The 19,791-nt window shown below is 37.8% G+C and overlaps 1 protein-coding gene across 6 annotated transcripts in view; it reads right to left on the reverse strand.

Moving 5' to 3' along the window:
* ARMCX4 (armadillo repeat containing X-linked 4) overlaps positions 1 to 19,791 on the reverse strand; it is a 66,647-nt gene that overhangs the window by 33,117 nt on the left and 13,739 nt on the right. The window contains exon 6 of one of the 6 annotated variants that reach the window (XR_002076447.2): positions 4,507 to 4,590. The exons of 3 other annotated variants lie outside the window; for them this stretch is intronic. The gene's annotated coding sequence lies outside the window, so the exon portion shown is untranslated. Of the gene's footprint in view, positions 1 to 4,506; positions 4,591 to 5,497; positions 9,566 to 13,763; positions 18,564 to 19,791 lie in introns of those variants that run through there. 2 more of the 6 variants (XR_002076446.2, XR_008418192.1) reach the window with 2 other exon arrangements.

The raw sequence follows: 19,791 nt of genomic DNA on the forward strand, positions 1-19,791 counted from the left end.
CCCTATATGAAATGGAAGGAAAGATTTCAGAAAAGAACATACATTGTGGAAATATCTTACTTTCTTAAACTGTCCTGTCCATTATTTAAAATCAGTGATGCATTACTCTTATATTGAGAAAATAAAATGATGCTATTTTTTAATATTTTTTTAATTTTTTTAAGGTTTTATTTATTTTTGAGAGAGAGAGAGAGAGAGAGAGAGCACGAGCAGGGAAGGGGCAGAGAGAGACGGAGACACAGAATCCGAAGCAGGCTCCAGGCTCTGAGCTGTCAGCACAGAACCCGACCTGGGGCTTGAACTCATGAACCGTAATATCATGACCTGAGCCAAAGTCAGATGCTTAACCGACTGAGCCACCCAGGCACCCCAAAATGATGCTATTTTTATTGGAGTGGAGAACAATTTGAAAGGTAGGGAAAACCCAAAAGGCCTCATTAATTACATTATATTTATTTATAAGAAAAATGTTTCTACCAGTTATAGCCAAATAGCAGCTTTCAAAACATACTAACTAGGTTTAAAATTGGAAACAAATTTTTCATACAATCTATGAATTACTCCACAAGGAGATCTAATCTTTAGTGGTCTAACTTTGGCCACTTAATGTGAATGATCTACTTTTTCCACTTTTGGATCACCTTACAATTTGGTTTAAAAAAGCAACACAATCCTGTCTTGTTTCATTAAAGAAAGACATGTAATTTAACGTCCTAAAGTCTTGGCTAACTGCTATGTCAACCTCTTATGATATGATGGTTGTTCTGAACACCAGCCCCTGGATTAGATTCCAGTCCACTGAGGTAGAGGCACCTGAGGGTGTGAGGAGTATAGAAATGGTCTGATCCTCTCAGCTTTGTCAAAGGAGGGATGAAGGTGCTGCCCTCTCAGCTCTCCAGTGTTCCAAAACCTCTCATCTTTACAGTTAGGCACTGATTCTGTTGGTCACTCCAGCTCAGAGCCTGGAGCCTCCTTTGAATTCTGTGTCTCCCTCTCTCTCTGCCCCTTCCCTGCTCATGCTGTCTCTCTCATTCTCTCTCTCAAAAATAAATAAAACCTTAAATTTTTTTTAAATTAAAAAAATAGCATAATTTTATTTTCTCAATATAAGAGTTATGCATCACTGATTTTAAAGAATGGACAGAAAAGCTTAAGAAAGTACACATGGACAGGTGACCAAGGTGGTAAATGTCACCTTTACTCAGGTGACCAACTTGAGTAACCACCTTTGGCTTCTTCCTTTTTTCCCCTCCTCCCCCAAATCCCCACAGATGTAACTCAGGGATACACAGAAGGGACTGCTGTTCCCACATACCCCTGCAGCTGCAGGTTTCCATGAAGAAAAAGTGATTGCTGGCTGGGGAAAGCACCCAGGTCTGCCTGCTCTGCCTTCATCCATGGTTCCTTAGTTAAAATTGCTAACACTGTCTGCTGCTCCCACCTGGCTTGAGAGGTGGAGCCAGCTGGGCCTCTTGCCTCTGGCCTCCTTGCTGCAGGCACCCAGGGAGAACCAAGCTCTTCTACAGGGTCACTGCCTGTAGCCCACACCCATTTTAGTCCTCCCTCAGCCAAATGTATGCTGAGGTCCAAGGGAGTCTCCTCACTGACCATACTGATTAACTAGAGTAGGCATTCTTAACAGGCTGTCTCTGTGCTGTACCTGAAATTGTATCAAAGTTATGCATATACATATGTTCATTTTAGTGGCGAGAGGAGTCATAACTTTCAGCAGATTCTCACAGGCGTCTATGACTTTAGAAAACAATAGGGCATCTGAGTGGCTCAGTGAGCTCAGATCATGATCTAGTGGTTCGTGAGTTCAAGCCCCACATGGGGCTCTGCACTATTGGTGTAGAGCCTACTTGGGATTCTCTCTCTCTCTCTCTCTCTCTCTCTCTCTGCCTTTCCACAGCTTGTGCTCTCTCTCTCCCTCTCAAATAAATAAACTTAAAAAAAAGTAAAAAAGCCTAAGTACTTACCTAGGAAAAAAGATATATACTTTGAACAGAAATCAATCTCTTCCTCTCTCTCTCTTCCTGTCTCTCTCTCATTACATACACTTATTTTTTTTAATGTGCAAACAATGCAGAAATGTATAAAGTAGAATGTGAAAGTGCCCTGAAATTCATGTTCCACCACCAACCACTTTTAACAATTTCCACCTTTATTCATGCAAATACAAAAAGTATATGTATGCCTTTGTCAAGTTCCAAGTTGAAAAACATACACAGAACGAAATGGTTGACATTTAGTGACATAAAGTGCAATGAATTCTCCACTTTAATTTGAGAACCAACATCTTTAAAAATTTATTTTTATCCATGTTTACTTTTATGATCTTCAACAAATTTTATGTTTCTTTAGGTAGGTCATACTCATTACTTGTTAAGTTTATTCCTAGGTATTTTATTGTTTTGTTGTTTTGAAGAATAAATTTCCTTTTATTATTATATTTTCTAGCAGGTTATTGAATACCTAAGGAAACAATAATTATTATTTTTAATGACCTTTCATAATATTTCTGATAGTTTTTCAATTGTTATATTTGTTTTTTTCTAGGTATGCATACATAATCATCTGCAAATGATGATTTTTAAATTTTTTCTTTTCCAATCTATATATCTCTTATTCTTTCATTTCCTGGATGTACTGCATTGACCAGAACCTCCAAAACTATGTTGACAATAGCGGTGATTGAGGGTCTCCCAGCCTTGTTCCTTAGGTAAATGGAAATGCCCTTAATATTTCACCATTTAGTGTGAGTTTGCTGTTTGTTTCTGATGTGTTCTCCTTTATCTGTTTTTGTGTGACTGAAGGGTGATGTCTAAAAGCTACACTTTCATACCCCTTTGTATAAGACTGAGAAAAACTCAGTTGTCCACGTCATAATATTGAGATGGAGAGGGTACCAAGGAGAGTTACCATAAGTCCTGTGCTTATTGTGAGTAAAAACAGACACTTACTCTGCCTTCATAGTGGAAACAAGACTTTAATGAAACAATTATACATGTATACAAATCGAAAAAATATTGTGAAATAAAGGAACATTATTAATATATTAAAACAAGTGGCAGAATCTGGGGATCAAAGATGACTTCCTTGAGGAGGGAAAGGGAGTGAAATTTTGAACTGAGATGAAAGAAAGCAGGTGTTAACTAGGAAAAGAGGGGAGCAGAAAATAAGAATGTTCAAATTCTCCACATTCATGATAACCACTGTGATAACCCATATACCTAAATCCTAGGATAAATCATGTGAAAATCACTGTTAACTTTTCAATTGACTCTCCAGGTTTTGTTGTTGTTTTATATGTACAAATAACAACAATATAGATAGATGATAGATAGATAGATAGATGATAGATAGAAGATAGGTAAATAGATAAAAAGTAGGTAGACACATTATATGTGAGTGTATGTACACATATATATTTTTAAAAATAATTTTGTATCATAAAATGCAAATTATTTCTTCACCTAATATATCATGTACATTATTTTACCAGATACAATAATATTCTGTAGCGTGGATTTACCAAAATTTTACCAATCTATTACTGATTGATATTTGGCCTTTTACCAATATTTGCCTATTATAAAAATGCTGAAGTGGAGACCTTCGTACACATGTATTTTGACAATTGTGGCATTGTTTCCTTATGATAAATTCCTAGAAGTGAAATCATTGGGTCAAAGTGGATGTTCATTTTAAATCATATCCATGTTGCCAACTTTCACCTTTTAAATTGTGATGTATATATTCTATGTTCTGTTCCAAAAATTTTGAAATTCATTAATTATAAGTGAGATTAAGCATCTTCACATAGGTTTGTTAACCATTTGTATCTCTCTTTCTATGAATTGTATTTCCCCATTTTTCCATTTAGGTTATTCATCTTTTTCTTATTAGTACATAAGAACTTTCTGTAAATCAAGGAAATGAGCTCTTTGACAATCATAAGTTTTATAAATATATTCCCTGTTTATAATTTTCTTTGAACTTCTGCAATATGGAATTTTTAAATCTTTATGATACAAAATTTATCAATTATTTCCTTACATTTTCTGCGTTGTGTGTCCTGCTTAGGAAGTCATGTATTTTCTTCTAATTTTTATGTGTATTTTTAGTATTTAAATTTTTGGTCCACATGGAATTTTTTTTGGTGCCATTGCCTTTGTTACCAGTAAAGCACCAGCAATTTTACCCACCATTACTTTTGAACCATTTGTATAAATGTTAACATGGTGAATAAAGCAAATAACATCTCAATGTTATCGCAAATATATTTTTTCCAACTTTACTGAACACAAGAATTATTTTTTCAAAATAGTTAGTAAACTGTCCAATGCAAATTATCTAATAATCTTTCTCTAGCTCACTGATTTAAAATGTCACCTTTATGGGGGAAAAAAAAGAGAGAGAGAAAGGTGCAGACCATAAAATACTCTTGTTTTAATTTTATTTATTTATTTTTTGAGAGAGAGAGAGGGAGAAAGAGAGAGCAGGGAGGGACAGAGAAAGAGAGAGAGAGAGAGTGAATCCAAAGTAGCCTCTGCATCATCAGCATGGAGCTTGATGTGGGTCTCGAACCTGGGAATAGTTAGATCATGACCTGAGCCGAAACCAAGAGTCAGGTGTTTAAACCACCTGAGCCACCCAGACACCCCCAAACAGATTCTTAACTCTAGAGAACAAACTGTGGGTTGCTGGAGGGGAGGTGGGCGGGGGGTGGGGGAGATGGACTAAATGTATAATGGGTATTGAAGAACACACTTGTGATGAGCACTGGATGTTATATGTAAGTGATGAATCACTAAATTCTACTCCTGAAACTAATATTAACACTATATGCTAACTAGAAAATTAATAAAAACCTGAAAGAATAAATAAATAAATAAATAAATAAGTAAAATGTCACCTTTATCATAAGCTAACCATCCACATATATTTGATATATTTGATTCTTTATTATGTTTCTTGAATGTTATTTTTTTCTTTTTAAGTACCAAACTGTTTTAATTATAGTATCTTTATAATATGTTTTAATATCTGGGAGGGTAAAGCCTCTCTAATCACTCTTTTTCATAATTTACCTGCCTATTCACATGTGTTTATTTAGACATAAAATGTATTATTTTGTTACATTCCCTTAAAATCCTGTCCTTATTTCAATTTGGTTACATTTAATTTATAAGTTAATTGAAGGATAATTGGCATCTTTAAAAGAATATCTTACCACCCACACAGGTCAGAATGACTATTATTAAAAATACACAGGGTGCTGGGTGGCTGACACCCCACTATTAATTTTGTCTCAGGTCATTACATCACTGTTTCATAAGATTGAGCCCCACATCAGGCTCGCGCTGACGGAGCGAAACCTGTTTGGGATTCTCTCTCTCTCTCTTTCTTTCTTGGCCCTCTCCTCTTATGTCTCTCACTCGTTCTCTCTCTCTCAAAAGAAAGAAAGAAAAAAGGAAGGAAGGAAGAGAAAAGAAAGAAAAAGAAGAAAAGAAAGAAAGAAAGAAGAAAGAAAGAGAAAGAAAGAAAAGAGACAAGAGAGAACAACTGCTGGTGAAAATGTGGAGACAAATGGAACCCTTGTGCACTGTTGTGGGAATGTAAATTGGTACAGCCACTATGGAAAACAGCACGGAGGATACTCAAAAAATTAACAATAGAAATACTATATGATCCAGCAATTCTATGTCTGGGTATTTCTTTGAAGAAAGTGAAATCACTATCTCAGAGATATCTGCACCCCCATGTGCATTGCAGCATTATTCACAATAGCCAAGACATGAAAACAACCAAAGTATTTATCAATGGATTGCTGGATTAAAATACACATATATATTTATATTGGTATATTTTATTCATTCATTAAGAAAAGGAAATCCTTCTGGGGCACCTGGGTGGCTCAGTCAGTTAAGCATCCAACTTCAGCTCAGGTCATGATCTCACGGTTCATGAGTTGGAACCCTGCGTCAGGCTTTGTGCTGACAGCTCAGACCCTGAAGCCTGCTTCAGATTCTGTGTCTCCCTCTCTCTCTGTCCCTCCCCCACTCATACTCTGTCTCTCTCAAAAATAAATAAAACATTTTTGAAAATTTTTAAAGGAAATCTTTCCATTTGCAATAACATGGATAAACTTGGAGAGCATTGTGCTAAGTGAAATAAATCAAAGAAATACAAGTGCTGTATGATATCACTCATACGTGAAATCTAAAAAAGCCAAACTCATAGAAACTGAGAGTAGATTGGTGGTTTCCAGAGGCTGAGGAAAGGGAGAAATGAGGAGACATTGGCATAAACTTCCAGTTTTAAGGTCAGTAAGTTCTGGGGATCTAATGAACAGCATGGTGACTATAGTTAACAGTATCGTATTGTATACTTGGCAGTTGCTAAGACAGTAGATCTTAAATGCTCTCACAACTACAACAAAAAAAGTGTAATTATATGGTATGATGGATGTATTAACTAACCATATTGTGATATTCATTTTGCAATATATATGTGTATCAAATCATCACATTGTACACCTTAAATTTAGATATCATATGCCAATTATATCTCAATAAAGCTAGGAGGAAAAGAATATCTTTCTACACAAGAACACAGTTTCGCTAGTTGTCTTCATTAATTTTCCTTAGTAGCATTTCCAAATTAAAAAAAAAAACTCCTAGAACATTGCTTGGCATACTATAGGTTATCAATAAATACTTTTTAAATTAAATACACTTTGTTAAGTGTATTCTTAAGTATTTTACTTTTTACCATGGCTATTATAAGTTGAATCTTTTCTTTATCTTACATTTTCTATTTATTCTTTTTGTATATGAAAGTGGTTAGATTTTGCAGTTAATTTTATAATCAGCCTCTTTATGGAATTCCTAGTTTAAAATAGTTTTTCATTGATTGATTCTCTTAGATTTGTTTCATTTGCAGTAATGATCATCTTGTCTCCTCCTTTCCAATATTAATATTGTATTCCCTTCTCTGATAATTGCATTAAGTAGTACTTACAGAACAATGTTAAATAATTGTGGAAAAATTGACATCTTTGTCTTTTTCCTGATTTTTATGGGAATGCTTCTGGTGTTTGTCCTTCAAGCATGAGGGACTTCTTGGTGAGAGCTAGGGCCATGGAAGAGGGATCTACTGTAGGAGCTGAAGTTTTGGCCTATCACTGCCAGTATACTTATTGGCAGTTACTGCCAATAAAACACAGCCCAAGTCAGTGATGGAACAGAAAAAAAATTGTTTTCTCTCTTCCTCCAAATTTCTGTAAGTGTATTCCATTGGCCAAATCCAAAGAAGAATGGTGCCTGGGGATTATAATCCATAAGAGTCAGCTTTCGAGGGCATAGAAAAGGACTAAGGAGCAGAAAATTGATCAGGAGTTGAGGTAAAATAAAGGATAACCAACCCAAACCACCCTTTAGCCACTCAGCTTCCATTCTTGCCCTTCACTCCAATAAAGAAACTCTCATCTCCAACAAGGAGGCAGAGACAAAAAGACCCATGAGCCTATGTACTATCATGGAGTAATATTAAGTCATACTCTCCACTTGAAACCTGATTATAACAACAATATCTAGTATTTTTCACACATAAGAGAAATGAAGGAAAAAAATAATTATCAATAAAGGTACACCTAGCTGCCACAGTTCCCTTCTGTAGCTGGTCATGAGGCCAAAGTCAATAATCCATTTCATATCTCCTTTAGTTTTCCACAGTTCTTTCCCTGATGTAGTGACCCTAACCTTCAATCCTATCTTTATTGGATTTTTGCATTTTCACATTGACCAAAACTATTGGGCAAATGAGTATTAAGAGGTGCCCTAATGACTATACCTGGGCTCCAAGCATACTTCTCCTCCTGTTCTCATTGTATAGAAACAACTCTATTTCCCGTGGTAATGGTATTCAATCAATCCAGGCAGTGCAGTAACCCTTTTCTCTGCCTCTCAGTTCAATAGCATGAGGAGACCAAAATAGCCAGGGTGCAGTTTCAGCTTTCAATTTAATGGAACTGTGGCTTTATTCCCTGTTGGAAACATTCATTCCCTATAAAATAGAACCTTCATATCTGCTGAGCCCAAGGCTGTGGATATATATATATATATATATATATATATATATAGAGAGAGAGAGAGAGAGAGAGAGAGAGAAAGGGGCACTCCTTCCTCCACCCCTTCATTCCCAGATTTGTGTATCTTCACTAAATGAGGGAAATAACACCATATATTAGTCACTGGTTTTCTTTTTTTTTTCTTTAAATCCAAGTTAGTTAACATATAGTGTAATAATGATTTCAGAAATAGAATCTAGTGATTCATCACTTACATATAACACCCAGTGCTCTTGTTGTTACATATAACAAGTGCCCTCCTTAATACCCATCACCCATTTAGTCCATTCCCCCACCCAACACCCCTCCAGCAATCTTCAGTTTGTTTTCCGCATTTAAGAGTCTCTTATGGTTTTCTCCATCTCTGTTTTTATCTTATTTTTCTTTCCCTTCCTCTATGTTCATCTGTTTTGTTTGTTAAATTCCACATATGAGTGAAATCATATGATTTTTGTCTTTATCTGACTGACTTATTTCACTTAGCATAATACACTCTAGTTCCATTCACATTACTGCAAATGGCAAGCTTTCATTATTTTTGATCACCAGGTAATATTCCATATCTTCTTTATCCATTTGTCAGTCAATGGACATCTGGGCTATTTCCATAATTTGACAATTGTCATGGTCACTGATTTTAAAGCAGCTGTTGTATTCTTGTAGTATAGCAGTCTCAACCTGGAACATCTGATCCTATAACTAAGCCTTCAGAAATTCATTTTCTTTTCTATCAGGCAAGCTGCTTCTGCATGATGGAGTAAGTAATACAGACCAGTGAATCTTTGGATATGACTCCATTATTGTACTTTGTCTACCATTAAATGAGTTTCTTAGTCAGAGACAATGTTGTATAGGATAACCTGATGATGATTAAGGCATTCTGGAAGTCCACGGATGGTGGCACTGACAGAATCATTGTAAGCAATGAAGGTGAATGTGCATCTGGAATATATATTTATTTCCATAGGGAAAAATTTATGTTCTCACCATGATGAAAGGTGTCCCATATAATAATCCTACCACCATGGAGCTGAATGGTACCCCCAAGAAATACTGTCTTATTGTATTGAATGCTTTATCATCATCTTATTTTGTTGCCAGTTTGGGCACTTTTGTTGCTAGTGTTAGTACAAAATCAACCTTGGTGAGTGGAAGTCCATGTTATTAAGCCCATGCATTGCCTTCATAGCATTGATGCTAATCTAATACAGATAGCACAAAAAATAGAGAATATTATTACAATTCTATTTACTACAGTGCTATATTGAATTTACTAATATTTTACTTTGGATTTTTGCACTTATATTTATGATTTAGATTAACCTCTGGTTTACATTTTTACTTCTATTCCTCTTTGTGTTGGTATAAGTCTTATGAAGCCTTATAGAATTAATTCAGTAGATTTCCACCTTCTCTTATGCTCTAGAACACCTTAAATTATAAAAAAAAAAATTAGTGGATCCTTGATGATGTTGTGGTAGGAAGAAGAATGTCTCCTCAAAGATGTCTACATACTGGAACCTGTGACTATGTTAACTTATATGGCAAAAGGGACTTTGCAGATGTGATTAAATTAAGGATATTGAGATAGGGAGATTATACTAGATTGGCTGAGTGGACCCAGTGTAATCATAAGGGTCCTGATAAGGGGGGGGGGGGGCAGAAGAGCCACATAAGATATGATGACAGAATCAGACATCAGAGTGATGTGGGGCTATGAGCCAAGGAATGCAGGTAGCCTCTAGAAGCTGGAAAAAGCAAGGAAATGGATTCTCTGCTACAGCATCCAGGGAAACATAGCTCTGTAAACCCATTTTAGACTTCTGACCTCCAGAACTGTTAAGATAATAAAAGTGTCTTATTTTAAGCCATTGAGTTTTCAATAATTTGTTACAGCAACAGTAGGAAACTAATACAATATCGCTATTGTTTTCAAAGAATAGAAATTTTTTATATTTACCCAGATATTTACCATTTTTCTATTGCTTCTTCATTCTTGAATTCCAGATTTCCCCCGGTATCATTTCCCTTTAGGCTGTCGAACTTACTTTAGCATTTTTTTAGAGCATGTCTGCTGGCAACAAATTCTCTTGGTTTTCCCTCATCGAGGAACATCTTTATTTTCATCTCCATACTCCATTCCTGAACTGTAACTATGCGTTGACAATTCTTTCCTTTAAACACATCAACCATGTTATTCCACTATCTTCTGACCTTCACTGTTTGTGATAAGAAAACCACAGTCTTTCAAATTGTTGTTCCCCTATAAGTAATGTGTTATTTTCCTCTAGCAACTTTCAAGGTTTTTTTCTTTACTTTTGGTTTCCAGCAGTTTGATAAGATGTATCTAAGCATAGTTTTCTTTGAGTTTATCCTGCTTGGGATTTATTGACCTTCTTGCATCTGTAAATTTATGACTTTCAAAGCGTCTAGGAAGTTTTTGACAATTATATCCTCAAATAATTTTTCTATTCTAGGAAAGGAAGGCTGAAAAGAACAGGAAATGCTACCCTTTCCCAGCACCATTTCACAGAGCAAGAGTGTCACTCAGGGGAAAAAAAAAAAGTACCTGCCTTCTGCTCTGGTGCATCGGTTGAAGCATTTGTCCCAAGAAGAAAGGCAGGGCACAAGGATGAAGAATGCTGAGGCTCTGCCTGAATGCTCTGTCTGCCTGAAAGGGTTGAAATAATCCGGAAATGGTAGTAGAAAATTCCATGCATTTTGACAGACACTGTCAAAAAACAATGGAGATCTTGGTGCAGAATAATTAAGAGGAAGCTAATACCACTAATACAAGAAAAATGTCAGAACAATCACAAGTTTCCTAGAGAGAACCATGGAGACAACCAGTAAGAGCCCTCTTGAGAACATATAAAATTGTGGTGGTCAGGAAGATTGTGGTATATGCTAGGCTGGTCAGGAAGATTGTGGTATATGCTAGGCTGTATCCCCTTGGGAAAATTAGAGAAAGACATGCAACAGGCTTGAACGGATTCCCCAAGCCAGATAGAGACCCATAAACACAGGGCATAAAGCCTCACTGGCACAAAGAACTTAAACACAACCTCTGACCAAACACTGACTAAATCATAAGCTACTCTGGCCCAGGGACAAATCCTAGAAAGCCAAGATTAAAAATAAAATCACAGTCATCTTTGGCAGTCTGGAAAAATGTGTGAATGTCTATAGTCTTTCAGTAGCAATCAGAAAAGAAACCTCCAAGCTACTACTCCCTGGCTGAATGGGAGAGAGGCAAAATATGTAAATTCACTGAAATGTGAGAGCAGCTACACAGATATCTAACGGTAAAGGGTAAATATCTAGGGGCGCCTGGGTCACTCAGTTGGTTAAGCGTCCAACTTCGGCTCAGGTCATGATCTCGCGGTTCATGGGTTCAGGCCCTGCATCAGGCTCTGTGCTGACAGCTCAGAGCCTGGAGCCTGTTTCAGATTCTGTGTCTCCCTCTCTCTCTCTCTCTGCCTCTCCCCTGCTCACACTCTGTCTCTATCTGTCTCAAAAATAAATAAACATTAAAAAAGGGTAAATATCTAATTGGCTAAGGGAACTTAAGCACAACCTTTGTCCAATAAGTGACTTATGCTAATCCACGGGCAAAACCTAAGTAGCCAAGCTCAAAGATAAAAACAAAGGAAAAAGATATGAGCTGGGACATCAGAGATGCACATTATGAGTGTGGAGGAAGTAAACTTCACAGAATTAGTCCTACTAAGTCAACGAATAAACAAATAACTGATAAAATAATAACAATGACCACTGAGAAGAGCATCAGTATGCAGGGTTGCTATATTACCTAAAATATCCAGCTCTCAACAAAATATTAAAATACATATATAGTATATAGTTGTAACTATATAGGTAAATATATAGTTGTAACTATATAGGTAAACATAAAAGACAGTATAAATGTATTTTTGTAACTCTATTTTTTTCTATTTGATTTGAAAGACAACTTCATAAAGCAATATGAATAAATCTATGTTGATGTACATACAATATATAGAGATATGATTTGTATGACAATAACAGTGCAAAGGAGTGGTTAGGGAATGGAACTATTAGGAGAAAAGATTTGAAATTAAGCTGGTATTGATCTCAACTTGATTTTTATAAATTAAGTTGTTCATTGTAATTTCCAGGACAACCACTAACAGAGTATCTTTTTTTTTTAAGTTTACTTATTTATTTTGAGAGAGAGAAGAGCAGAGAGAAAGGGAGAAAGAGAATCCCTATCAGGCTTCACATGCAGAGCTGGACATAGGGCTTGATCTCACAAACTACAAGATGATTACCTGAGCTGAAATCGAGTTGGAGGCCTAACTGACTGGGCCACCCAGGAGAATTTATTTTAAAATATAGTAAAAGAAATGGCAGGAGAATGAAAATGGCACACTAGAAAATGCCTATTTGACATAAAAGAAGGAAACAATGGGGGAATAGGGGAACAAAAAAGACATAAGACATATAGAAACAAATAGCAAAATGGCAGATTATACCTTATCAGTGATTGCATTAAATATAAATGTATTAAACACTCCAATTTGAAAGCGGAGATTGCAGAATACATTTTAAAAATATGATCCAACCATACGTTGTATACAAAAGACATGCAGATTCAAAGACACAAATAGGTTGAATATCAAAGGATAGAAAGTTATATGTGTAAACAGTAACCAGAAGGGACCTGGAATGGTTGTATTAATACCAGAAAAATTAGGCCTTAAGATACACACTGTTATTAAAAACTAAGAAGGGCCGTTTATAATGATGAAAATGTCAGTCCATCAAGAAGATATGACAATTATAAATATAAATATGTGGACCTAATGACAAAGCCCCATAGTACATGAAGCAAAACCAGACAGAATTGAAGGGAAACAAAAATATATAGAAGGAATAACAATAATATATAATATATGCCAATTTATAAGTATTACTCTGAGCACTTAATCATTTAATTATCACAGCAATTCTATAAAATAGGTTTTGTTATTTCCATTTGAAATATAGGGAAAACGAGAAGGAGAAATGAAAATATTTGCCTAAGATCATGTAGCTATTAAGTGAAAAGACCAGGATTTGAAGTCATGCTGTCTGGTGGCTTGTCCAATAGGATTAGTGTCCTTATAAGAAGAAATACCAGAGAGCTCACTCACTCTCTCTCTAGGTGCACACATCAAGGAAAGGTCATGTGAGGTCATAGCAAGAAGGTGACTGTCTACAAGCCAGGAAGAGATCTGTCACAGAAACCAAATTTACCAGCACCTAATCTTGGACTTCTCAGTCTCCAAGACTTTTGGAAAATAAGTTTCTGTTGTTTAAAACACCCAGTCTGTGGTATTATGTTCTAGCAGCCCAAGCAGACTAATACAAGGACATTATGCTAAATTAAATAAGCCAGTCACAAAAGGACAAACATTGCATGATCCCACTTATAAAGTAGTCAAATTCATAGAGACAGAAAGTAAAATGGTGGTTGCCAGGGGCTGAGGGAGGGAATAATGGGGAATTATTATTTAATAGGTACAGAATTTCAGTTTGGGAAGATGGAAAGACTTCTGGAGATGGATAGTGGTGGCAGTTACACAACAATGGGAATGTACTTATGGATAGTGGTGACAGTTACACAACAAAGGGAATGTACTTAATGTCAATGAATTGTACACTTAAAAATGGTGAAGATGGTAAATGTTTGGTGTACTTTGCCACATTGTTTAAAAGGGAAGAAAAAGAATATATAGAGATATGTGTTGTAATATTTTCTTAAAATTTTTAAAGTTTATTTATTTCTGAGAGACAGAGAGATAGCAAGAGCAGGGGAGGGGCAGGGAGAAAGGGAGACACAGAATCCAAAGCAGGATCCAGGCTATGAGCTGTCAGCACAGAGTCTGACATGGGGATCATGACCTGAGCCAAAGTCGGAAACTTAACCGACTGAGCCACCCAGAAGCCCCTTGATATGTGTTGTAATGCTGATGGGAAGCCATATCCTCAGTTTCAATTCTGCACTCCTCTCTGCCAAAGTTCCACTTGTGTTGAGTTTTCTTAGCATTCTGTCCTCAGTTTTTCAGTCTGTATCCCTTACTGGAGCCACCTGACTCACTCTCTGGCTTTAGTTATCATCTAAAATACCTATCTTTGGTCAGACCTTTATTCTGAGCTCTAGATCCATACTCGTCAAATAAACACTGAGCATCTCCACTTGAAAGTCCCATAAGCACCTCAAATTCATATAGTTTAAACCAGATTCATTCCATTTCCCTCTCAAATATGCTCCTTTAGGTTTGAAACATAAAAATGAAGAGAAATAGTAACACCCTTCCTGCTTCATCCTCTGCTCCAGATTGCAATCTCTCCCCTACGCTACACTGCCTTAAGGGTCAATCAGAACTGGGCCTTTTGTCCAAAAAGAACTGCATTTAATCTTCAAAAAGTGATGTTAAACTATTCCTCATATGTGCATGATCCAGCAAGGCCACTGTATCCAAAACCTTAAGCCAACCCCTGAGCCCTGAGTCTGCTAAAACAGCACTAGAGTAAGAATCAGGACTTTGGGCCACATTGGAACCCAGAATTAGCTTATAATACCACTTAACTCCCCCAAATATCTAGGAGTGTCATCCACTTCTATCCTACTCTCAACACTGCCCTTAGAACTGGGCGTGAGGGGCCCTCTCTAAATCCCATGTTTTGAAGGGTCCTTCATCTCTCTCTCTCTCTCTCTCTCTCTCTCTCTCTCTCTCTCTCTCTCTCTTTCTCACACACACACACACACACACACACACACACACACACACACATACACATACACACACACAGAATAACACATAGGACACAGGATCTCGTGCTCATTGTTGGCACAGTGCAACTTATAACCCTAGACATATGCACTTTGGCTAGTACTGTTCAGGCTCCAGGAAAGTACTTCTCCACACCTGTTCCCCTCTATCCTCTAAACAAAAGGCAACTGTGTCCAACTGTCATGAAGATTTGTAGACCATGCCACTGCTGACCTAAGAGGCAGACATTATTTCAGAAGGCAGGGAAGATTCAAGCAGTGGAAGCACTTATGGAAGAGAAGAAACAAACTAACTTGTCAAAGCCTTCTTAGATACATGAATACAACAGGTTTCTGCTTAACAAACTATCATTTCCCAAAAGTGTCCATTTTCTTGCTTATCTTTAATTTCCAGCCTGTGGCTCCAGAAGTAATAAAAAAATCAGTGCAATATTTGCAACAGTTGCATATAGAGGTTAAAGAACATTTCACATTAAACAACACCTATTACTCTTGATTTTAGAATGGCTAGATTAGATAAATGATAGATAGATAGATAGATAGATAGATAGATAGATGTAACATATGTAAAGCATTGTCACAGATTGGATGTTCGAGGAGTCATTTTCTGAGACAAAGATGAGAGAATAGAAGATTTACTGGGGAGTGCTCCTGGCATCAACACTTATGGAAGGAAAGGGAATAAAAAAGCAGGAATTGGAAAAGGGAGAAATCAAATTTTAGTGCGCTCTCAATGGAAGGCCTCAGCATACTTTGAAGGGAATTCTGAAGACAAAGTGAAACTCCAAAACTATCTCAGGGGAAAGAGCGCCAGGCCTTTATACACAGCATCAATGAGTCATTGGATGTGGGTCACCCTGACAATGGGATGTAATCTTGAACAAGATAACTCTCAGCTAACGTAATCCCTGAAGGCAACTAAGGGCTCTCTGATGGCAGAATTCCTAACAACTGAAGTAATAAGGCCTTTATTGCTAAAGGGAGCTCTGGGAAAGGCATTACAATGTCCACCACAGTCCAGACCTTGTGCCTCCCAGATCCACTTCATATAAGTTCTGGGATCAACTCTTCCAGGAGTCTGGTGGACCTCTCTTCCTAGGAGAAACATTGGACAAACTACAACCTTCGGTACTGTAGCTGGTCTCAAAGCTGCAAATAATCATCTCCCACTTCAACTAACAGTTATAGATCCTCATCAGTCTTAGGGTCTTGGTGGTTTGCCTGGTAGTGTGACTCAGACCCTCCTTCCTGGTCACCATGGCTTTCTTAGGTTGGAGTTGCTATATTTGCTGATACCCACAAGCCAAGCCCACCAACCTATAAACAATGCTTGGGTTTTTCTTTCCTAGTCAGCTTGTCAAAAGAGATTTCCCAAGGGGGCACTGGTGTAAGGTGAATTAATGATGATAATGCAACAGTGGTAGCTATCATGGCGGATCTGCTCTAGCTAATTGTGCAGGTGCATGTGTCCTCCAGCCCTGCTTATGCTTGATCCCGCGTGTAAAACTTCCATCTGGTTGCTGGGCCTGCCCACCCTTATACCTTGGTGTATCTGACAGAATTCAGTTCATGATGGGCAGTTCTGGCTACATGGTCACTTGATGTCCTATGGCCAGGCTTTCCATCTCTATCAGGATGCAGTAGCATGTGAGGAGCTATTTTCAAATGATATATAATTCTCCACTGCAAATGGCATTGGTTTGCTCCAGACCCTAAATTCTGGACCAAGCTCTGACTTTCCCATTGGGGCTTATCAAAAACTCCAGATAGCATCTTTTGCCAACACAGATACCTCTAATGCCATAAGGTCTGTCTATTGTATAGACCAAGTGCCAAGACTACTTGGAACCAAAGTTTGGACCTGCTTAGGACCTTCTCTTGCTCTAGGCTCCACTCAAAGCTGGCAGCTTTTTGTGTCACCCAGTATATGGGTAGAAACAGTAATTCCAGGTGTGAAATATGGTATTTCCAGAACCCAAAGAAGCCTACCAGGCATTGAGTTTCCTTCTTTGTGGGGAAGGTGAAAAATGCAATAATTTGTCCTTTAATTTAGAGGTGATCCCCTGGCATGCTCCCCAGATCATTCAACCTCTAAAACCTGCACTTAACGTAGCCAGTCCATGGATCTTTGTAGGGTTTATCCCCCATCATGTGGAGTACATGTGTCTTACCAAGGCTTGTAATGTGCTAACCATTTCTTACTCATTTTGGTCCCATTAGCATGATGTCATCAATATAGCGGTTTAGTATTATATTCAGATGGTCCAGCTATCTTCAGACTATAATATGACAGAGGACAGGAGAGTTGGTAGGCCTTTGAGGAAAAACTGTATGTGTATACTGTTGTCTTTTCTACATGAATGTGAACTTTTTCTGATGTTTTATTCTGATCAGGACAGAAAACTACATTTTCCAAATCAATAGCTAATTACTAAGTATCTAAGCTCATGTTATTCTGCTCTAGCAAATATATTATATCTGACATGGTAGCTGCACTTGTACCACTACATGGTTGAGTCTGTAATAGTCTACCATCGTCTACCAGGCTCTGCCCACATTTTGCAGGGGCCCAAACTGGTGCATTAAATGTAGATATGATGGGGACCACTTTCCAGCATTCTTTAGGTCTTTAATAGTGGCACTAACCTCTGCCATCCTCCCCAAGATGCTATATGTTTTTGTTTATTATCTTGGCCAAGGAAGGTGAGGGCAGTCTCAGAAACTTCACTTTTCATTTACAAACAGGTCTGACTCCACAGGCCAAGAAACAAATGTAGGGTTTATACCAACTACCAAAATTTCTATTCCAATTATATATTCAGAGACCAGGAAAATAACCATCAGGTAGGTTTGTGGACCCAGTGGAGCCACTCTGAATTCAACATAGGCCAGGAGTCCATTTAATACCAGGCTCCCATCTGCCCTTATTCTAAGAAGGAGAACATGTTGACATTTTAGGTCTTTGGGTAAATCAACTCATAACTACCGTCCAAAAGTCCTCAAAATGTTTGAGTATTCCTCTTTTCCCTGCATACAGCTACATGCATAAATGGAAGGACTGGAGAAATAATTACTAATGTTGTAGGGTTCTTCTTCCTCTGCACCAAGCCTCTCCTTCAAACAATGCACCCTGGATCAAAAATTGAGTTAGGGTCAGAAGCTGAGCAAGGAACTGTGACTTTTTATCTAGGCACTGTCCCTCAGACTTCTGAACCATCTTTGATGATTGCTCACATTCGGTACAGATTGTTGGCTACTTATTTTCCCCAGGGCACTGTTGTTCTATTAATCATCTCCACAGCTCTCTGCAGATCAGGCCTCCCTGCCTATCACTCTGATTCTGCAGCACATTATGGTATTTGCATTGACCCGACTTCTGATGGTTATATGCAGTCATCCTGCCTCTATTGTTTCAGAGGCATCACCAATTCTTTTTTCTTTTTTTTTTAATATTTATTTTATTTATTTTGAGAGAGAGAGAGCATGCATGTATGAACAGAGTGGGGGACAGAGAAAGAGAGAGAGAGGGATACAGAGAATCCCAAGCAGGGTCCACGCTGTCAGTGTAGAGCCTGACTCAGGACTCAATCCCACGAACTGTGAGATCATGACCTGAACCAAAACGAGGAGTTGGACACTCAACCGACTGAGCCACCCAAGTGCCCTGAACTATCACCATTTCTATCAGTGTTCCTCATCCTGTAACATCCTCTCCTATTCTGAGCCTTGGCCTCCAGAGGCAAGCCGCCCCTGAACTTAGTGTTGCTGCTGCTCCTTTCATCAGTGCATTCCTTATAGCTCCAGCAAATAGTGTGCCCTTTGGGTCCTCCTGAAGAACATACTCCTCCAGAGGGTTTTCATGATATATTTATTCTATCATTCCCACTTCTTTGAGACTTTAACCCTTTCCCTGCCATCTGCTATGACAACTCTGGCATTTAAACCTCACTTAATTCTTTTTTCTTTTTTTCCATACTTTGAGACGCCATTCTACTAGTGAGTTCACAGATCTCCTGGGGTCTTTCCCAGGATGTTAAATACTGCATCTTGGGAGATGACTCTCAATACAATTAATTTTTCCCTTATTCAATTTTATATTCCATCTCCCCTGATCAAGGCCCTCAGAATTTAGTCCCATGATTCCCCCTCAGCACTTTCTAGTACATGCTGGCTAAGTCCTATAGCTTCTTCTTGGGGTATTCCCTTTCTTTCCTTCTTCTTAGGCCCAGCACATCCCCAGGGAGGTTATGCTGTGACTTAATCTTATATATAGGCCCAGTGGCCAGGATGAGAAGTGGGGTAGGTTCTGAAGGAAACACACATTACCTTACAGGATAAAGGACACTGCATTTTCAAACAAAGTGAAATACTAGCCCTAAATAGGAAGGAGTGGGACACTTCTGAATGCTCAAGGTGACCAGGGAAATCTGAGAATACAAGATTTTTAGGAATATCAATCCATAAGTCCCCATCCCACGTGTCAGGGTCCCATTCCTTCCTAACCAGAATAGCAGACTTGTCTTGGTTGGGATTCTAACTTTCTTTGAAGCTTGCTTTCAATAAGTCCTGGGCCTGGTCCTACGATCTCTCTACCCTCTACCTAGAAAAGAAGAGGGCCTCTTTATAGGTTATGAATGAAACTTTCTGGCTTTCACATATAGCATTTAATTGCTGATTAATTTAATTTGGCTTTTCATTATTTTTTTTCTAGAAGTCAAGCATAGAAATAGTTACACAATTTTCTGGCATTCTTTATATTTAATATTTCCCACATATTTCTCAAAAGTCTGCTACATAGAACCAGCTAATGCATCTCCTTCCACCAGTGCCATCCCAGTTC

This window comes from Panthera pardus, unplaced genomic scaffold, assembly GCF_024362965.1.
Source record: "Panthera pardus isolate Hobbes unplaced genomic scaffold, ASM2436296v1 HiC_scaffold_27, whole genome shotgun sequence".
Lineage (NCBI taxonomy): Eukaryota > Metazoa > Chordata > Mammalia > Carnivora > Felidae > Panthera > Panthera pardus.